Source organism: Phocoena sinus, chromosome 10 (genome assembly GCF_008692025.1).
Source record: "Phocoena sinus isolate mPhoSin1 chromosome 10, mPhoSin1.pri, whole genome shotgun sequence".
Taxonomy (NCBI): domain Eukaryota; kingdom Metazoa; phylum Chordata; class Mammalia; order Artiodactyla; family Phocoenidae; genus Phocoena; species Phocoena sinus.
The window spans coordinates 99,398,117-99,417,349 of NC_045772.1; the positions used below are offsets into that span (position 1 = coordinate 99,398,117).

The window sequence follows — 19,233 nt, forward strand, 5'->3', positions numbered from 1 at the left end:
CCGGACCGGGGCACGAACCCGCGTCCCCTGCATCGGCAGGCGGACTCCCAACCACTGCGCCACCAGGGAAGCCCTGATTTTTATCTTTTTAAAGGGCTGAAACAAACAACAAACAAAGAAGAACATACAGCAGAGGCCAGAGGCCCGCAAAGCCTGAAACATTTGAACTGGTCCCGTGCAAAAAACGGTTTGCTGGGCCATAGCCATCAGCCCCAGGCTGTGATCATGGACAGCTCAGCGCACCCAGGGCTCTGGATGTGGGCACCGCGGCTGGAGGGAAGCTTAGCCTCTGAACCAGGGTCTCTGGGCTGCTCCCCTCTGAGATCCCCACCGAGTTCACCTGGGGTGAAGCCTGGGAATGGGGTATTTTTACATTCCTTGGCGGGAGGGGTGGGGAGGGTGTCCTAGTGCAGCTAAGGTTGAAAATCACTGCCCTAAGGCAGTAATTCTCAAAGCGAGGTCTTCGACCTGACCTGCGTTGTCTGCGGTGTCAACATCCCCCAGCTGGTTGGAAATGCAAAATTCTGGACCTCACCTGACCTGCCCAGTCAGGAACCCCTGGGGGGAGGCGGGGAGCAAACTGTGTTTTAACCAGCCCCCCAGGGGAGTCTGATGCACCTCAAGTTTGAGACCACTGCTCTTCGGCTTGGCCTTTCAAACCTAAACCTTCCTGTTTGCAGGCGAACGTCAGAGATGGTTAGGTGGAGAAGGCAAGACAGGAGGAAGCCAGCAGGAGGGGATAGCAAGGCCTCGAAGGTTATTTCAAGGCTGGACATAACTGTAGTTGTTATTTTATACACAACCAAGGCCCTGGGAGGTGAAATGGTTGCAGGAAGCAGAGCTTGGGACTAGAATAACACTACCACCTACAGCAATCATGTTATCCTTAACAAATACCATAAATAGCGATTTTAGCTTTGGGCTCTATTTTCCATTACTACATATATGATTGTCTTTTAGTACATTAACTTACAGAAGGTGCCCATTTGGTAAATGCAGGGATTTAAGCACACTTCTGAGCTATCTTGAAATCATTTAAATAAACATTATACACGCCTGGGAAGTCGGAAGGCTGTAGTGCTGACCATCACCTCATAACTGAGGGTGAATTCTGTTCTCCCAACCACTCCCTCAAGGGAAGGCAGATCCCCCCAGGATACTTCGCCCCAACTGCTGGCCCTCCAACAATGTAGCCCATGGGGCATTTATAAAAATGTCACAGGGATTAGAACCTGCTGATGTCCTGCTATGTGCCAGGCGCTGTGTGAGGTTTTAACCTACATTATCTCCTACCATCATCGCAGGGCTCTTATCCCCATTTTATAGTTGTGAATGTTGAGGCACAGAGAGGTTAAAGACTTTCCCCAAATCCCGCAGCTAACAAACCCGGGGATGTCTGGCCCCAAGGTCGGTGGAAGTGGAGGGGAAGCTTGCCCACAATCAGGCATGATGTGGCATTTCAGTAAATCTAAGCTGGTGGGCCTGTGAACATGTAAAGCAGTTATTCCCAGTTCTCCCAAGCCTTGCCCAGTGTCCTGGGTGTCCTTGGAAGGGTGTGAGTCCACCCAAAGGCTGGGTTGCCGATGTGCCATCTTAGAAAGAATTCAAGGACCAGGATAAAGATTCCATCTGGGCTGTCAAAAATGCAGTTGCTACCCACAGAGCTGGCTGGGTTCTTAAATTCCTCCTTCCTCATTTGGAAAATTAGCAGCTAAATTGATAGACAGATTTTACATATTACATACTATCATCGCTATCAGTAGTAACAAGGCACCCTTTTAGAGTTTTCGCATCTCCAGGGCACTATACGCTCCTTAGCTCCTGCTGTCCTGGTGTTGGTGGCCTTGGTTATGACCAGAGGCAGCAAGAGCTCAGAGATCATGACCGTGGGGCAGCGCTGTGAGTCTGCAGCTCCCCACAACCCTCAAACTAGGACTGAGGACCAGAGATACGCATTTGAGTCCCAGCTCTTACCTGGTGAGAGTGGAGAAATGGCCTCCACCCTCTGGGCCTCCCTGGCCAACACGTGAGGGTGAACTGGTGTCTAAGAAGTCTCTTCTCCACCTTCCAGACCTGGGACATGCAGGCAGCTTTCCAAACCTTGGGAACAATGGGTAGTGATGCTGCTGGTGATGATGTAATTGGTACCCGATTAGGGAGCCGATGTGGGCAATAGCTAGGATGTTCTGATGCCAAGTCCGTTTCTATTACATCCTCCCTCTGGAACTCATGGAACTACAGTTCTTTTTTTGAAAGAATTAGGGTAACAGTGCGGGGGTTGCTGGTTAGTTGCCATGTGAGTACATTATTTCCTTGCCCAGAAAGGTCAAGTATCTCTAAAAAGACAAGTTTCTGTATGCTTGGCTCTCCTGCAGGGGGAAGATTCTAATACTTTCCAAGGTGGGGGGAGGTTTCTAAGTCCATAGAAAATATGTTTTCACAGACCTGGGATGAAGAAACATGGCTTATTTATCATGGAGCTTAGCAGCTTCCAAACTCTCTTTGATAAATTACACCATCTCCTGGACTTAAGACCTAACAGATTTACATCCAAGACCCAAAGTGAAAATTGGAGTTTAGAATTGGATGCATGGACGCCCTCTCCCGCAGCCTTGCACACACACGCACATAGATACACCATCCGTGTGTCTGGCAGAAAGCAAGTTGAAGCGGGGTCTGGATACCCTGGGACACCTGGCTTCCTCCCCAGCTTGGCCTCTGCTGCATCCTTGGGGCCAGCGGGGTCTCTGAGCCTGTGTCTAAGACACAGCCCTTCCCGTAGTTCATAGTTCAGGTCTTATCTGTACCTACCCAAAGAAGGAACCTTAACCTTTTTGTGGAGCAAAGTCATAAACCCCTTTGGGGATGTGCTAAAACCTATAGGACCCCAGCACGTAAATAGTAACATTTTTCCATACAGTTTCAGGGGCCTCCACGTTATAGCTCCTTGGAAGGAATGGTCTTTCAGGTTTACTTCTCAGCTACAGTGTCCTGCTCCAGAGACAAGACAGGCACTGTTTTGAAAGCAAATGAGAAATTGTACCGATCATCTCTGGGAACAGAGATGAGTTATTGTGTCGTTTGGGCTTTTTTTTTTTTTTTTTTTTTTTTTTTCCCGATGCCTGGAAAGGAGTGTCTGTGCCTTTCTGACTCCCAGGAGCAGGTTGTGAATGTCCGTAAGCCAAAGTCACGTGCACCGTGATATAGGCTTCTACAGGGCCCCTCCTGCCCGCCAGAGCATCCCCCCTGCAGCCTGGCTAGTCCCTTAGAGCCACAAAGCCTTCAGAAACGCCATCGATCATCCCCTCGATGGAGGCACTGCTGCTGCTGGTGTGATGGGGGGAGGGGCAAGCTGCGCTTCACCCACACTTCCTGGCCTTCACGGTCACTCTCTCGGAGGTCCGCACCCTCTTACCCCTGGAGGGCGGAGGGGGAGACTGGCTCAGGTACTTGGGTGACCTACCCAAGGTCCCACAGCTGGTACGGGTGACGTTAATTTTCCCTCCGTGTATGTGAAAGCCCAAACCAAACATCAGAGAACCATGCTGGGGGCGGGGGTAGCACTGTCGTCAGGGCATCCGTGTCCGGGGACTTGGGTCCCCGACTCAAGCCTGGTGACAAGTCCTTGTTGAGTCTGAGGGCTGGGACCATTGTTAATGGGCCCCGATTGTTTCCTGCAGCATCTGGACCGGTGATCCCCAACCTTTTTGGCACCAGGGACTGGTTTCATGGAAGGCAGTTTTTCCATGGTCGGGTGGGGGTCGGGGGGCTGGTGGATGGTTCAGGCGGTGATGCGAGCGGTGGGGAGCAGCAGGTGGACGGTTCAGCCGGTGATGCGAGCGGTGGGGAGCGGCAGGTGACGCTTCGCTCGCCCGCCCGCCCGCCGCTCACCTCCCGCTGTGCGGCCCGGTTCCTAACAGGCCACGGCCCCGGGGGGGTTGAGGACCCCTGCCCTAGACTACGAGGAGCGTGTCTTACCCCCTTCCCTGCTCAGTACCCACAACAGAGGAAGTGCACTCTGGTCTCTAAGAACAGCATCACCCCCAGTTCCTCCAGCTCCATCGTGAGCCCCGAATCCAAGCTTGGGAGGCCGACAGGCCCAGGCTGTCCCCCGCTTCTGCCAGGCTCACTGGAGGGCTGTGGGTGTGGGTGGGTTCCCTCCACTCTCAGGGTCATGTTCACCCAGCCCTTCCAACCTTCTATGATTTCTACAAGGCACTAGCACCCGGGTGTCGGCTGGACCACCGATGGGTGGATGGCGGAGTGATGGGAAGACCTGCTTCCGATGCTTCCAGCCTAACCCTGTGCCGGGGGGCTGGAGCAGAACCGCCTGGCTGGCATCTCTGGCCACCGCCTCCTCTGGGCCTGTGTGTGGTTGGCAGCCTTGTTGCCCAGCCCTGGTCACATGGCCTCAGCCCCCAAGGTCCCGGTGCAGCTTCCAAAGACCCAGCCCAGGCTCAGGCTCCCTGGCTGAGTCCAGGGCCTGGACAGTGTGAGTCAGACGCACTGGGAGCCGCCTCGGGGGGAGAGAAAGGGCCAGTCCTCCTGACCCGGGGCCCCCAGGCCCAAGCCGAGGGCACAGAGCAGAGCAGAGCAGAAGCCTCCTGGCGGAGATGCTCTCACCATCAGCTGGGAGCTGGGCACGAATCAGCGAAGCCTGATGCCACGGCCAAAACTGGAGAGCAGCCCACATAGTGAACCGGCCCGGCAGGACCCAAAGTAGGACGTGCTCCTGGGGGGCCCGGCACTAGGAGCCTGGGCAGGACGACCTGCCACGCTGTCTGGGAGACGGGGGAGCAGCACAGGGAGTGGATGAGGGGGTGGATTTGTATTTCAGACTGGCTGGCGTGCCCTCCAGTCTGAAACTAGGGACGCTAAAAGCACTGGCCTCTTTGTCCTGCTGAGAGCTGCTCACCCACTGGCCTTATTATATATCTGTGCAAGTGATCTAAGATGGTGACAGTGGTAAAGTTTATGTTATGTGTATTTTGCCACAATAAAAAAAGAAAGAGAAAAAGTAGGGTGGGGTTGAGGCCAACGGGGACCATCACAAGCCGAACCATCTGTCAAGTGAAAGACTTCTCAGATGATCTCGGAGGTCACTTTCAGTTCTAAAAATATCTTCTGGGTCTATGATACAGATTCCTGGGATTTAGACCTCCCCCGCCAGCTCTCCCCTGGCTCATCTGACCATGGACAGTGCAGGGTGGCTATGGAATTAAAGAATAAAGAAGCTCACGCCTGCATGGTCTCAGCACTAGAGCAGGTTTCTTTGTGGTTCGGGCTTTGGGGGAGTGGGGAGGGGAGACAGTGATCAAGTGAGCTTGAATGGGGAAGGGGCTTAACACACCCCTTCTGCCAGAGAAGCTGCAGTTTATCTGTTTTATATGTTGAGGTTCTACCAGAAAATTTACTTAAAAGAATGTCCTGTTAGAACACCAGCGTCCTCATTGTGTAGGTAAAGACACTGAGGCACACAGAGGGGCAGTGACCTGCCCAAAGTGCTGGTGCATAGCAAGGGACCCCCTGAATTAGATCCCCTGGGCCCTGCCCTCCCCCGTCTGCCGATGCCTCTGTAAACACCACACCGTGTCCATTTGCAGACATTCCTAGCATCACTGTCTGCGAATCACGGGAAGGGAGGACAGCCCTCGGCGTCTGTCCCTCGCCTGGGGTCCAGGACACATGCTTTCCCCAACCCAATCCCCCTCGTGCTGAGCACCAGCCTTCCCTGAGGGTCGTGGCCAAGCAGCCCCCCGCCCCTGCACAGGGCCTCACGCGTGTGTCTCCACGTGGGTGATGAAAAGAGCAGCTCTTTCTCGGTGGAAAGCTTAATCCGTTCATTCAAAAAGATCAGGGAAATTATAATATAGATCCATCTCTGAGTGTGGGAAAAATTATAGACTGTGTTCTTCGCTATAATTAAGCTGGTTTTAGTGGGAGCGGTAAGTACATCTGACAGCAGTGCGTTGTTCTTTTTAAAGGTACTTTTGAGACCCAGTGTATCAGAATTAAAACCCTGCGGTCTTAGTTCAGAGCGGCGGTGATTTTCCTTGGTGGGTTTAGGGTCTCACGTCTCATCCTCAGCCTCCGCTGCCCCCCTAGCCTGGTCCACCTGTGCGGGCCGTGGTGGCTGCAGAAGGACTGGGTGAGGACGTGAGGCTTCAGACCTTTGTGGTGAAGAGAAGGGGATCTGGCGATAATTTGATTCAGGGGAACATGGGAGACCTGGGAGAGAGTATGCATAGCGATTTGGTCTAGTTTGGGAATCGTACACCTGAGATTGCATCCTGGCTCTGTGTGTGTCCCATCAAGGAAGAATTTGCGGCCCCTAGAGGTGGACTTGGAACAGAATTTTTTTCTTCTTTTTCAATGGGATGTCATACAGAGAAGAGCGTGACCCCTAGGATACAATTCAGTTAGAGGCAAGGCTGAATGGGTGTATCAGACACCTGACAGGACAGTGGCTTAAAGAACGAGATGTCTTTTTCTCTCTTGGAACGGTCCAGGGTAGGCAGGCTGTACTGCTCCACGAGGTCCTGCAGGGATCTTCTCTCTCAACCATCCCCAAGTGCAGTGTATGGTCCCCAGACTGGCAGAATCAGCTCCCCTGGAAGCTTGCTGGAAAAGCAAATGAGCGGGGTGGGGCCCCGGGGGTGGGCCCAGAAACCTGCGTTTGTAAAAGCCTTCCAGGGGATTCTAATAGACTCTACAGTTCAAGAACCATTGCTCTGAGGGGCTGTCCGTGTCTGTGTGGTTGAAACTGGGTTTCAGGCACATCTGTGGCCCAGCTCTTGGGAGGGGGGAAGATGGTGGAGATGTGCAGGGGCAATATTTTAAGGCTCAGGCTTGGACGTAGCATCTCTACTCACGTTCCTTCGTCAAAAACTACCACACAGCCAGATACAGCCACTTAGACGGTTGGGAAATGTAGCCACTGGTTCAGTGATCACGAAACCAGCTCCAACTCCATTATAATGGAAGGAGGGGAGGACAGCTTTTGGTCAGACACGAGCCGTCTTGACTACCTGGTGAATCAAACTAAAGTAAGTTTCCATGCACCCCTCCTTCTCTAGAAAAACTAGAAAAGTGTGACTACAGGTCACAGTTTAGTGTGTATGTTTAAAAGGATCCATGGGGTGGGGAGTTGTCAGGTGTACCAGCCCCCAAATGTCTTCCCACCCTCACTGCCCACCCTCACGGGGCTTGGGCAGCCCAACCCTGAGACACCCACCCCACCTGCCCACCCACTCTATATTGTGCTTCCCAGTCCCTGCTTGGCAACTTCCAGTAAAAGTCAGGGTTTCACCCAGCTGGTCCCTTGAGAAGGAGGGCACCCAGGCTTGGCGGGGAAGGATGGGTGGTAAGGAGCCTGGTTTACTGGAAGGGAGAGAGAGAAGGCAGGTAAGCAGCTTGTTAAGTGAGCAGCCGTGCACACCTGCTCGGTCCCAGGGCAGCCGCTCATGGGGACTCTGATGTGTGCAGCTCCCCTGGAAGTTGGGTGAAGCTCTGTCTATGTCTCACCCCCACGTCCCACCCTCTGCTGCGTCCCAGCAGCCTGGGCTCTGGGGACTTCCTGCTGCTACTGTTCCTTGCCTTACAGATCCTGAGCTCGCCCTGAATGGGCCACCTCTGAACCTCCATCCTTGCTGTGCAAGGCTTCTCGGGAGGTGTGTCCATGCTCCGAGGACCAAACTTGGACAGGAAAGTCAACTCTGGACGGAGGCGACTTCTCTCCTCCCCTCTAAGCCTACGGAAAGCTCAGACCTAAGAGGCCCTGACCTTGACCCCTGACACCACGACCTGACTTTGCGGTGTGCCAGGGGAGCCTCAGCCTCCTTGTTTATAAAATAGAGGTGATAGCACCGGCTTCGCTGAGCCGTTGAGACAGTTAAAGACCTGGCCCCAGTGAGGGGCCCACCGCTATTCACTGGCCGAAGTTACAGGGGGCTGGGCTTTGGGGACTGCCGGCCAGAATCTGGGCGAGGCGCCAGGGCCGGAGATGGCTCCTCTGTGCTCTCAAACGTCTTGTCTCCATGAGTGGGAAAGCATACGTTTCTGGTGCAGAGCAGAATGACCTGCCTCCCTCAGGTCTGGGGTTTGTTTATTTAATGAGCTACTTTCAGACCCAGCGTGTACACATGCCACCGCCACGCTGAGCCTTCTGTAGGAGGAGGGGGAGGGAGCCAGTGTATTTTTCGGCCCTGAGATCCCACTGGGGCGGCCCTTAGGGGCTGTGGGCTTTCCCAGCCTCAGCTGGAGAGCCATCCCTAAGGGCTGGAGCCAGCACAGGGCGCATGGGGGTCGGAGAAGGGGCTGATGCTCGTTCATTTTCAAAGCCTGTGGTTTCTTCTGAGGTCGGGCTTCTCTAGGGAGCACCTGTATGTCCAGGTGTTTCCCCCCAGTGGAACTGTCCTGGTCCCATTTGTGCCTCATTTGTATTATTTTCAGAAGGGTTTTTCTACTTTGATGTACCATGGACATAGGTCTGTGTTTCTCACCCGGGGCTGGCCTTGAAAGATGAGGGGAAGAAGAGGGTGGCGTGGAGAGGACAGAGAAGGTCCGTGGGTGGCTTGGGCAGGATGTCCCAGGAGGCCTGTTGGGAGGTGCTGAGCCTGTGATGAACCATCCACGCGAAACGTCCTCCACACTCGCATGCATCGGGCCGTAGAAAGGATGGTGTAAGTTTTGCTTCTCTCCTTTTCATCACCTCTGACCCAGGTGTCCTGGGGAACTTGTGAGAAATATTTCTATAACTCTTAGAGCGTGCAGGGGCTTTTACATGGCTCTTTGGTGCATATGTTCATCCATTCATTCATTCCTTCCCTATCCCATGACACCCTCAGGTCAGGTGCCGAGGGGCGTGCTTAGGATACAGGCTGAGCTCAGGTCTTAGCAGATGCTGTGGTTAAGGGAAACACCTTCTGCTTCTCAGTAGGGTTGGTGACCCTGAGTGTCGGAGCATGTGGGTTGGAGAAACCTATAGTGTGTGGAGGGGATCGGGGCAGAAAGGGTCAGGGGCTCGAGAAATATTGAATACTGTTGACACCCAATTTAAGATAGCGGTGAAGAGCCAGGACTGAATGAACATCCAAACCGGGATTTTTTTTTTTTTTTTTTGCGGTACGCGGGCCTCTCACTGCTGTGGCCTCTCCCGTTGCGGAGCACAGGCTCAGGACGCGCAGGCTCAGCGGCCATGGCTCACGGGCCCAGCCGCTCCACGGCATGTGGGATCCTCCCAGACCGGGGCACGAACCCGTGTCCCCTGCATCGGCAGGCGGACTCTCAACCACTGCGCCACCAGGGAAGCCCCGGGATATTTTTTTAAGTGAAAAGGCCCCTGCAAATAATCATGCCAAGACAATAGGTGTGAACCGGGGCTGTCCAGAGAAACTGGCATTGGGTGGGCAAAGTGGAGCATATGGGCCCCCTGAGAAGAGTCCACTTTGAAACCAGTCTGCATGACTCTGAATCCCACCCCCTCCTTACTGACAGCCTGGCCCAGGCAGGCTCTATAACCTTTGTCTCCCTTTCCTCATCTGTCACGTAGGGTGATGCTCATGTCTGCTCATGGGGTTACGAGGAGAATTAAAGGAGGGGACCCTTCCAAAGGGCTTAGGACCATAGCTGACATGTGGTACATGATCAATAAGTATTGGCCCTTGTTATTTGTAGGCACACGATCATACACATGGAGCCTCAGGTGATGCAGAAATTACGTGACAGCAGTAAATCCTGCAATGGAGTTGCAACTTTACCCATCTCAGTAAGGGAGATAGAGTCATTACAGTTTTATAGATGAGAAAAACTGAGGCCCAAAGTCACAGAGCAACTTAGGAAACAGAAATGGGACAAGAACCCAGGTCTCTGGATGCCAAGCCCAGTCCTCCTTAAATCCTGCATAGGGGCAGAGGGGTTATGAGAAGGGAGGGAATGGGTAGGGGCGACATCCTTCACTCTCTGGGCTTAATGACCTCATTAGCCCTGCTTTGATGGCAGAGGGCTAGCCATGCTAGCCCATGGAGCCCCACCCACAGGCCCCCTAGGCAGCAGCCCTCCCCTGGAGCCCCTTCTCCCACCCCACAGAGGATGTTTCTTTCACAGCATCTTGCCGTGTTGAGAACTGAGATGAGGTGCTTAATGTTCAGCAAAACCCTTTCCTTTTTCCCCCTTCTTTTTTTTCCAGTAGGAATATATGTTTTAACGACATAATTAACAAAACTGGAGAGTATACACTCTTTTCAACACACATGGAACATTCACTGAAAGAAACGATTTTCTGGGCCATAAAGCAATTCTCAACAAATTTCAAAGGGCTGAAGTTATACAGAGCATATTCTCCAGCCACAGTAGAATAAGCCAGAAATCAACAAGAAAAACACAACTAAAACATTCTCCAAATGTTTGAAAAATCAAGCAACATACATATAATCTTGGATCAAAAAAGAAACTGCAGTGAGGATTAGAAAATACTTTGAATAGTGAAAATATGACAAATTAAAATGTGCAGAAAGCAGCCAAAGCAGTACTCAGGGGGAAATACATAGCCTTAAATGCACATATTCACTTTGACAAAGATCATCAAGCTATACGCGTAAGACCTCTGTGCTTTACTATATATTTATTAAACTTCAATATTAAAAATTTAGAAAAATAGGAAATCATCCGATTTAACAAATTCACACTAAAATACAACAAATGAGTGATAACATTCATCTATTTCTACCTTTTAAGAAAAAAGTATAGAAAAAATGATTTTTGCCATACTTTCAAGTGAAATGCCAGTACAAACTGGAAAATTTCAGATGACCAATGTAGGAGAGTTTAGAAGACTTTCAAATGAAACTTAGACCAACCCATGTAGCAGAAGGTTGTACAAAAATTGCATTTTAGGGACACATTTGGGTGAAACAGAACTTAGAAAGGGAGGTATTGATGAATGATAAAAAGAAAGAGAAGACTAGGAAAAATAATGTCCAAATACATGTTTTACAGTTTTATACTTAAACATGGTAAATAGACACCTACATGGTGTCAACTGCACTGTCTCTAGGATAACCCTTGGTAAAGGTCCCCTGCAGCTCTCAGTTGCCTTCTGATGTATAATCTCAAATTGATTTCCCTGTAATTCTATACAGAGCATAATTCTTTATCATTCTTACCTTGCCTTCTTCCACAACTGGTTAGTTGATAGGTTCTCATGATTTTGAGGCTAATCTCAAGATTAGCCTTAGTTAAATATTATTAATATTTGTATCCGCCCTTCTTTTAAAATGACTCTCCTGTCTGAACCAATCTACTTTTTTAAAGTAAGGTCTTGATCTTCTGCAGTTGAATTTTTCCTGGTCACCTGGGGACAAGGTCTCCTGTCATGGCCATCTAAGTGGAGTCCACGAGTAGGCAAGTGGGCTTAGATACAGAGGCTTTGAGACTGTATCCCCAACGATCGGATACATGGCCTCTGGCTGATGTATTCTACAGAGTTACCCACACCTTGTTCTTCATTCAAGGACCTCTTGGGGGTTGGTTGTAATAATGCCTTGACCCTGGCACGGCACTGAGGCTGTAAAAACCAGTACACACGGTTCTTGCAAATTCTTCAGCCCATTTGATCCTCACAACCAACCTGCAAGGGAGGCAAAGTTGGACCAGCATCAGCTCCATTTCACAGAGGAGGAAGCTGAGGCCCAGAGATCCTGTGACTTGCCCAGGGTCACGCTGCTGTAGGTGACAGCTGGTATTCACACCAGGATCTTCTGACCCACTGACTAGAACTGTTTTTGTTTGTTCACTCATTCTTTTCATAAGCACTGGGGAAGCCCTCATTTCATGGGTCACACTGAGATTTTTATAAAAGGACCCAGGAAAAACAGCAGAGGGTGATACTCGCCTACAGGCAGAACGTCCAAAGACTCTGTGTATGTATAAATGTAGAGAGTCAGAAGGCAGCGAAACCACCTGCCTCAGGTTCTGAACACAGCCCTGACTAATTCACTGAACGCACGTTGGCACCTGCAAATGAAGCAAAAAATAGTCCCGTACTTAGGAAAACATGAGTCTCTGGGGATAGACTAAGAGTTCTTGGTGCTGAGGGGTTTTTTTATTTTTTATTTTTTTTGCGGTACGCGGGCCTCTCACTGTTGTGGCCTCTCCCGTTGCGGAGCACAGGCTCCAGACGCGCAGGCTCAGCGGCCACGGCTCACGGGCCCAGCCGCTCTGCGGCATGTGGGATCTTCCCGGACCGGGGCACGAACCCGCATTCCCTGCATCGGCAGGCGGACTCTCAACCACTGCGCCACCAGGGAAGCCCCTCAAAATCCTACTGGTGGCCATGGAGACAGAAGGCCAGCTCCCTGTCCTGCCACTAATCTGCAGTGTGACTTTGGCCCCAGTGTGTCACCCCTACCCCACCCCCAGAGCCCGGCTTCCTCAGGGCCGAGCCAGAGATGCTTCCCCTTCAGCTGTCCCATTCAGAGGCCCGAGGAAGCCTCACTTCTCTGACCCCTGCAGAGGGACTCTCCACCCACCAGGAATAGGGTCTCAGGCACGTGGAAATTAAACAGAGGGGCAGGAGGGTAAAGAAGGGGCACACATGCGGGGATTGCAACCAGGGTTCACTTGAAGCCTAAATTCAGTTACAGCTTAAACCACTTCGACTGTTTTTTCCTGTCCACCTCTTTGACCATCACACAGGCCTGGCTTCTTGTTGACCAAGAACCCAGAGGAGGAAAGTGACATTTATTTAACTGAGGGGGAGGGTGGAGCTAGTTTTTCCACAGCAAATATACTGGCTTTGTTTTTATTTTAGAAACACCAAGCTCCCCCCTCCACCCCTGAGTATGGGGCAGTCCGCCCTCAGGGAATGAAGAGGCAGGGCACCGGCAGCCTGAGCTTGTGCTAACCGGAGCAGGCAGAGAATAAGAGGTTGGTGAGAGCCCAGGAGTAGAGAGCGTGTGGGGAGCGGGGAGGGAAAAGTCACACCAAGTGTGGCCAACAGGGCTGACCCCTGGCCCCTGACCAGACTTTCTAGGCTTTTCTGCAGGCGCAGTGTCCAGCCTCTGCTCATGCTGTCCCCCTCTGGCTGAGCAGCCTCCCCATGCAGAAACCCTGCCTGTCCTCAAGGACCAGGTTTAATGCCCCCCACTCCGCCCCCATCGCAATCTGGCAGGATCCACGTGCCACTTCCTCTGGGCCACTGGCAGGGTCTGGAGGTTATATGTGTGCCTGCGCCCCAGCGCCATGGCTGCTGTCAGCTCCTTAAGGGCGAACTCCAGGGGTTCTAAGTACAGCTCCTGGCACACGGTGGGGACTCGATGCGTGTCTGTTGAATGAGCAAAGGATGCAGCTGGCCCGGGGGCCGACAGAGCCTCGTATCTATACGGTCAGGTCCCAGGCACCCGCCTGCCCTCTGCTGCCCTCCCCCAGCGCCCAGCGTGGTCCACTCTGCTCTGGTCTCTCCCTCTGGCTGAGCCCTGCCCTGCCCACCAGGACTCTGGCACATCCGGCCAGCCGACGGGGTTCTGCCTACGTGTCCCTCATCTTCTCTGCACTTAGAGACTCATCCTCTCTGGGGGAGAGCGGGGTGGCAAGAAGCCGTAGAAGAGACGATGCCCCCCAGGTCTCAGGGCCCATAATTTTACATATCCGGCCTGACGCGGTCTCCAGATCCGTCCTTCACCATCAAGGCATTTGAGGCAGGCTTTCTGAGATGTCCTACAGCACAGGCCCCCAGGCCTGCTGGCTCTCCCTGAATCCCAGCTTTGTTCTGCAGTCAGAGCTTTGGCCTGGAGACCCGGTGCCCTGAGGCTGCATCACCAGGCTGTCCGGGAGATCGTCGTCCTCAATGTGGACTTTGTGTGAGAGGGTGCACCCACCCTGGGGCTCCGCCCCATCCGCTCAGTTACGTCTGTTCAGATGTAAAGGGTAATTACAGGGTAATTACAGGGTGCAGACCATGGACTTGGAGAACACTGACTCGGAGTGTGGTCCCCAGACCAGTGGCAGCATCTGGGAGTCGGGTGACCACCCCCCTACTTCACTCCGGGTGGTCCAGGTTCAGCCCTGAAAGTCCAGCGTTCCGAGCAATCCCTCAGTCCTGGGCAAATCAAATAGCTGGTCGTCCTGCCCGGGAGTCTGTTCTCCAGGGTCCCACCCCAGTCCTGATGAATCGGACACCCTGGGCTGAGCTGTCCCTGTCGACCAGCCCTCCAGATTCTGATGCTCCTGAGAACGGCTGCCCCGCCCCACAGATGGGAAAACAGACACCCAGGGGGAGGGGCGCTGCTTGCCTGAGCCTGGGAGACAGTGAAGGGACAGAGCCAGGAAGGGTCCAAAGTCAATCAGCCTGTTCGCAGCACAGAAAGGTACTAATAAGGACCTAGACAAACTGCTGTGGTCAGTGGGCAAGGTTCCAGATTCAGGGGCGGGCCCAGGAAGGGGCGGGCGGGGGCGGGGGCAGCAGGCCAGTTACAAGGCCAAAGAAGAGACATCCTTGGCTGAAATGGGGCTCATGACACTCCTCAGAGCTCAGGGAAAGTGGTCCTGGAGGGTGATCCGAAGCCCTGGTTCCTCCAGTCCCTTGCTGGGGGAGATGGAGGTGGGGAGCGATAAGGCCAGTCAGGCAGTGTGGGTTCCCTTTCCCCTCTCCAGGGGCTGCCGTGGCCATTCCCTCCCTCCTACCCCCACCCCCCCTCCCCCCGCCCCTGCTCATAATCACAGGGAAGGGCTGAGGAAAACTGGAGTGAAAGAAGGGCCGGGGAGGAGAATACATGAGGACGGCTGTCTGCCAGGCCCCATCTGGAACCACTTGGGAGAAACGGGCTCCTCTGCTCCCCCCACCTTCAGCCGGTCCACCCATCCCCAGTCACTAGGCAGGAGGGTTTAGTGGTGGCTGGGAATCTTTCCCAGTGAAATGAACATGCATGTCTCCCTTCTTTACAATGCAAAGACACTTCTCAACCTCAACTAGGCCTTCTAGCTGCTTCCCTCGCCTTCTCATTTGAAAATATCTACCTTGGGTCTCCAGTCCCCCCCCCCCCCGCCCCCACTCCTGAATTCCTGACCCCAGTCACCCTCCGCTGATGCTGCTCTGGGAAAGGTGAGCCCTGCCACGTCTGTGATTGGCTCTCTCAGCAGCACGTGGTGCTGTGGCCGACCCCGCCCTCGCCTGTTCTCCTCCGGCCCGCTCCCACGCGGATCCGTCTCCCCAAGGCTGATGAGGTCTTTCCTGCTTCTCCTCCTAGCTGTACACATGGCCTGCCTGTACATGTCTGTCCCCTGCTCTCCATCCCGCTGCCCCGGGCCTGGTTCAGACCCCCCTGTCCCCTTCTTGGACATCAGCACCAACTGTACCAACTGCTTAACTGGTCCCCAAGCACCCAGTTGGCCCCAGCCCTGTTCTGCCCCTGCCAGGGAACTCTTTCTGAAATGCAGGTCTCATCAAGGGACTGCCTCGCTGCGTGCTTTCCTGTGGTTCTCATCACTTTAGGACATGAGTCCAACTTCTGGGGCTTAGCTGCTCACGAACTGACCCCTACCTACCTGTACACTTCTCACCCCTCCATTTTAAAACCTGCATCAGTTGGCCCCAAAGTGGAGACAGACTATCTACTTAGAATTCCTCTTCCTAATTATTTTCATCTTAAAAAAAAAAGCAAAATTAAGCTTTTTGATTAATTTGATGATGTTTACCATATAGATCTATAATAGTACATGAATAAAATTTATAAATAAATGTACATATTTATGGGATGTACTCAAAACATTTTAGTGATGGAGTGTAAAGTTAAAAGAGCTTGTGGCCACTGCCCAACATCACCACCCGTCTTACTGCCCCATCCTCAGTGCCCCTGCTCGCGTGCTCTTGCAGACCTTTGTACCCACCACTCCATCTACCACATCAGGGTGAAGTTAGCTATGGGTAATAGAATATTCAACCATGTACCTTAAAGAAGCTACAAGTTTTTTTGTTCTCTCATATAAACTAATTCTGGAGGTGAGCAGCCCATGGATGGTGCGGCAGCTCCAAAATCACCTGAGATCCAGGCTCTTTGAACTTATTGCTCTACACTTTTCAAATCATGCTTTCCAGCTCATGCCTCAAAATGGCTGCTGGAGCTCCAGCCATTACATCAGCATTCCAACCGACTAGAAGAAGGAAAGGGTGAAGAGAGACTTGCCTCTCCTCACTTTAAGGATATTTCTGATTATTAGAGACAGAGAATGACATTTACTAATGATAAAGAGATGGATCCACCAGGATGATATCACAACTCCAAATCTATATGTACTACATAAAATAGCTGCAAGATATATGCAGCAAAAATGAAGAGTTAACCAACAGTATAGCACAGAGAACTATACTCCATATCTTGTAATAGCCTGTAATGGAAAAGAATCTGAAAAAGAATATATATATAACGGAATCACTTTGCTGTACACCTGAAACTAACACAACATTGTAAATCAACTGTATTTCAATAAAAATTTTTTTAAAAGAAAAAAATGAACAGTTCAAGGATGGATATACAAATTCATGGTCCTAGTGGAAGTCTGATATACTTTTTTCAATAGACAGTAGAACAAGCAGACATGAAATCAGCGAGGATGTAGCTGTGAAAAGTGCAGTTACCAAATTTAACCTCATTGACGCCCATAGAACTCTGCTCCCTACGGTGACAGGATTCACCTTCTCAAACGCACAGGAAACATACACCCAAAACTGATAACTTAAGTTGCATGCACTGCTTCTGCTTCCGTGCCTTTTGCGAGCAGTTAATCCTGGCTGTACCCAGTAGGAAGAGAGGCTGGGAAGTGTCGTCTGCTCCAGGGGGCCAAGTACCCAACTAAAATGGGGGATTCTTGTCCTAATCTAGAGGGGAGAACAGGTATTAAGGAAGTCAGCAACCTCGGTCCTCCTTGCTCCCTCCGCCTGCCAGCTCTGGTCCTGAGAGCACTGCATGGTGGGTAAGAGCTTGGGCTGAGTCAGAAGCTCCTTGTTCTGTTCGGGCTTTGCCACGTACTTGCTCTGTGACTTGGACAGCTTATTTAACCTGTCGGAGCTTCAGTTTCCTTATCTTGCAAAAGGAATGGGAATAACCCTACTTCATAGGGCTGTTGGGAAGCTGGAACAAGATCGCCCGCCCGTGTAAAGCACTTAATCCTGGGCTTGGCACATAATAAGTGCTCAGTAAGTTAGCTGCACAGAGAAATTAAGTAACTTGCCCAAGGTCACACAGCCGGGAAATGACAAGGCTGGGTTTCACATCCAGGCATCTGGCTCCAAGCTGGTTCTGACACTTCTTTGGGGGCCTCTGCCAGCCCTAGCATAGGGCCCCACGTTTGGTAGGGTCCTGTGTAAGGAGCACAGAACAGGGGCTTAGGCAACCATTAGCCATGTGACTTGAGAGAGGTCATTTGAAAATGAGTCTTAACTCAGACATGTATTAATTTCCTCATTCCTTCTGCAGAAGGTTGGATTAAGTGAGTCCAGAGGTTTTTGCTGATCCTGACATTCCACAGCACCGTGGGCTTCTGTCTTCTCTACCCCTCAGGGCCGAAACTTTACCATTAGAAATATGTTTCTTTTGTTAAATCCTGTCATCTGCCTGAACTCTTTTAAAAATACAGTTTCCTTCAGAGGGTCCTGACCCCTTGGTCTGCAGGTCTAGAGAAGGTTCTAGTGCATGAGTCCAGTGGGCCCCGGCTGGAGGGGAGGGCCAGGCAAAGGGAGAAGAGAATGCAGACAGGAGGGGCTGGGCCCCAAACAGGCGGTCAGTTTACCAATGGCCCTGGTGGCCCAGAGGGTCCCTCGTCAGGACCTCGTGCACAGTGACCGTGTAATAGCTCCCGGTCCAGTCGCCTGGCTGACCCCATCTAGCACCACTTTTTACACTTTTTTATAGGGCTTCCTTTTTTCTCCTTCTGTATTTTTTCCACCACCCTACCTCTCAGACTAAATCGGAGAAAAATGGGTTTTGTCTTTTTTTACCAAGAAGACAAAGTCTTAAATTACCTTCTTCAAGGTCTGCAAATAGAAATCCCAAATAAGACAGCCACCTCTTCTTTTCTGTCTTCCTCTCGCCCTGTCTCAGGAGCCCATGAGCTTGAAATAAAACTCAGCACGGTGGCTCCAGGGGAAGTAATCTGGGCCCGGCCGGCACCAGCCGTGGAGAGGCGGGGCAGGGCAGTGCGGGGGGCGCCCAAGCAGACACTGGTGGGAATGAAGGAGAGGGAGATGGAGGTGGGCAGAACCAAGGCCTTTTTGCTCTGGGTCTGGAATAAAAGAGGTCCCCCTAAAGGGGACGGTTCCTCAAGGAGCAGCTACGCTCTGAGTGTCAGAGCGTGTGTGTGTGGGAGCCCAGGGAATGAGAGAAGCCCAAGGAGAGATCTCGGAGGCTGCTTTGGGATTTAGATGCAAACAGGATCACCGGGCACACGAACCCCCATCTTCTCATCCCACTGACGCCACGGTTCCCAGAGAGCCCACCAGCGGGCATCGGGACAAGGGGAAGGAGCATGGTTCTGGGGCAAAGGCTAGGAATTTTAGGGCTTGCCACATGTAATATTAATAGCCGACAGTACAGAGCACTCACTCCGTGCCAGGGACTGTGGTCAACACCTCACGTAGATCATCCCATTTCATCCGCAAGACAACCCTGCCACATGGGCATCATTATTCTCTCCAGTACAGAGGAGGACACGAGGACGAGAGGTTACGTAACTACCCACATTCTCACATACCTTGTGACAGATCAGGGTTTAAACCCAGGGAGCCAGACTCCAGATCTTGTCATCCTACTGCCAAACCACTCGGTCTACCGACCTGCTTCCTCCTTCGGAAAGTCGAGGTGCTGGGGTGGCCTGGGGATCATCGAGGTCCTTTCCAGCACAGATGCTCTGATTTGGGGCTCGTGCCTCACCTGCGCATGCAGAGGTCCTGTTCGAATGATACAGGATTCCACCGCAAGGCAGGCACGCCGAGTGTGTGTGTGTGTGTGTGTGTGTGTGTGTGCAGGACAGGTGAACTTGTGTCCTGCCATCCTGCTAAGACGGGGGGAGAATAAGAACACAGCACAGTGCAAAGTCTGTAGGAAGACTTGCAGGTTAGTCCTGCATCAGAAGGGCCAAACCAAGATCCACAGCGCTAGAAAATTCTGCGTGGTTCACCTCCATTTTGTGTCCAATGACCTTGGCGTTTCTCTACTCTTTGCTTGGGGCTGCACACCCCCAGTC

General features: G+C 52.1%; 1 protein-coding gene across 6 annotated transcripts in view; it reads left to right on the forward strand.

The window, feature by feature from the left end:
* The window catches only part of TSPAN11 (tetraspanin 11), a 65,745-nt gene that overhangs the window by 8,168 nt on the left and 38,344 nt on the right, over positions 1-19,233 (forward strand). The gene's annotated exons all lie outside the window — the stretch shown is intronic.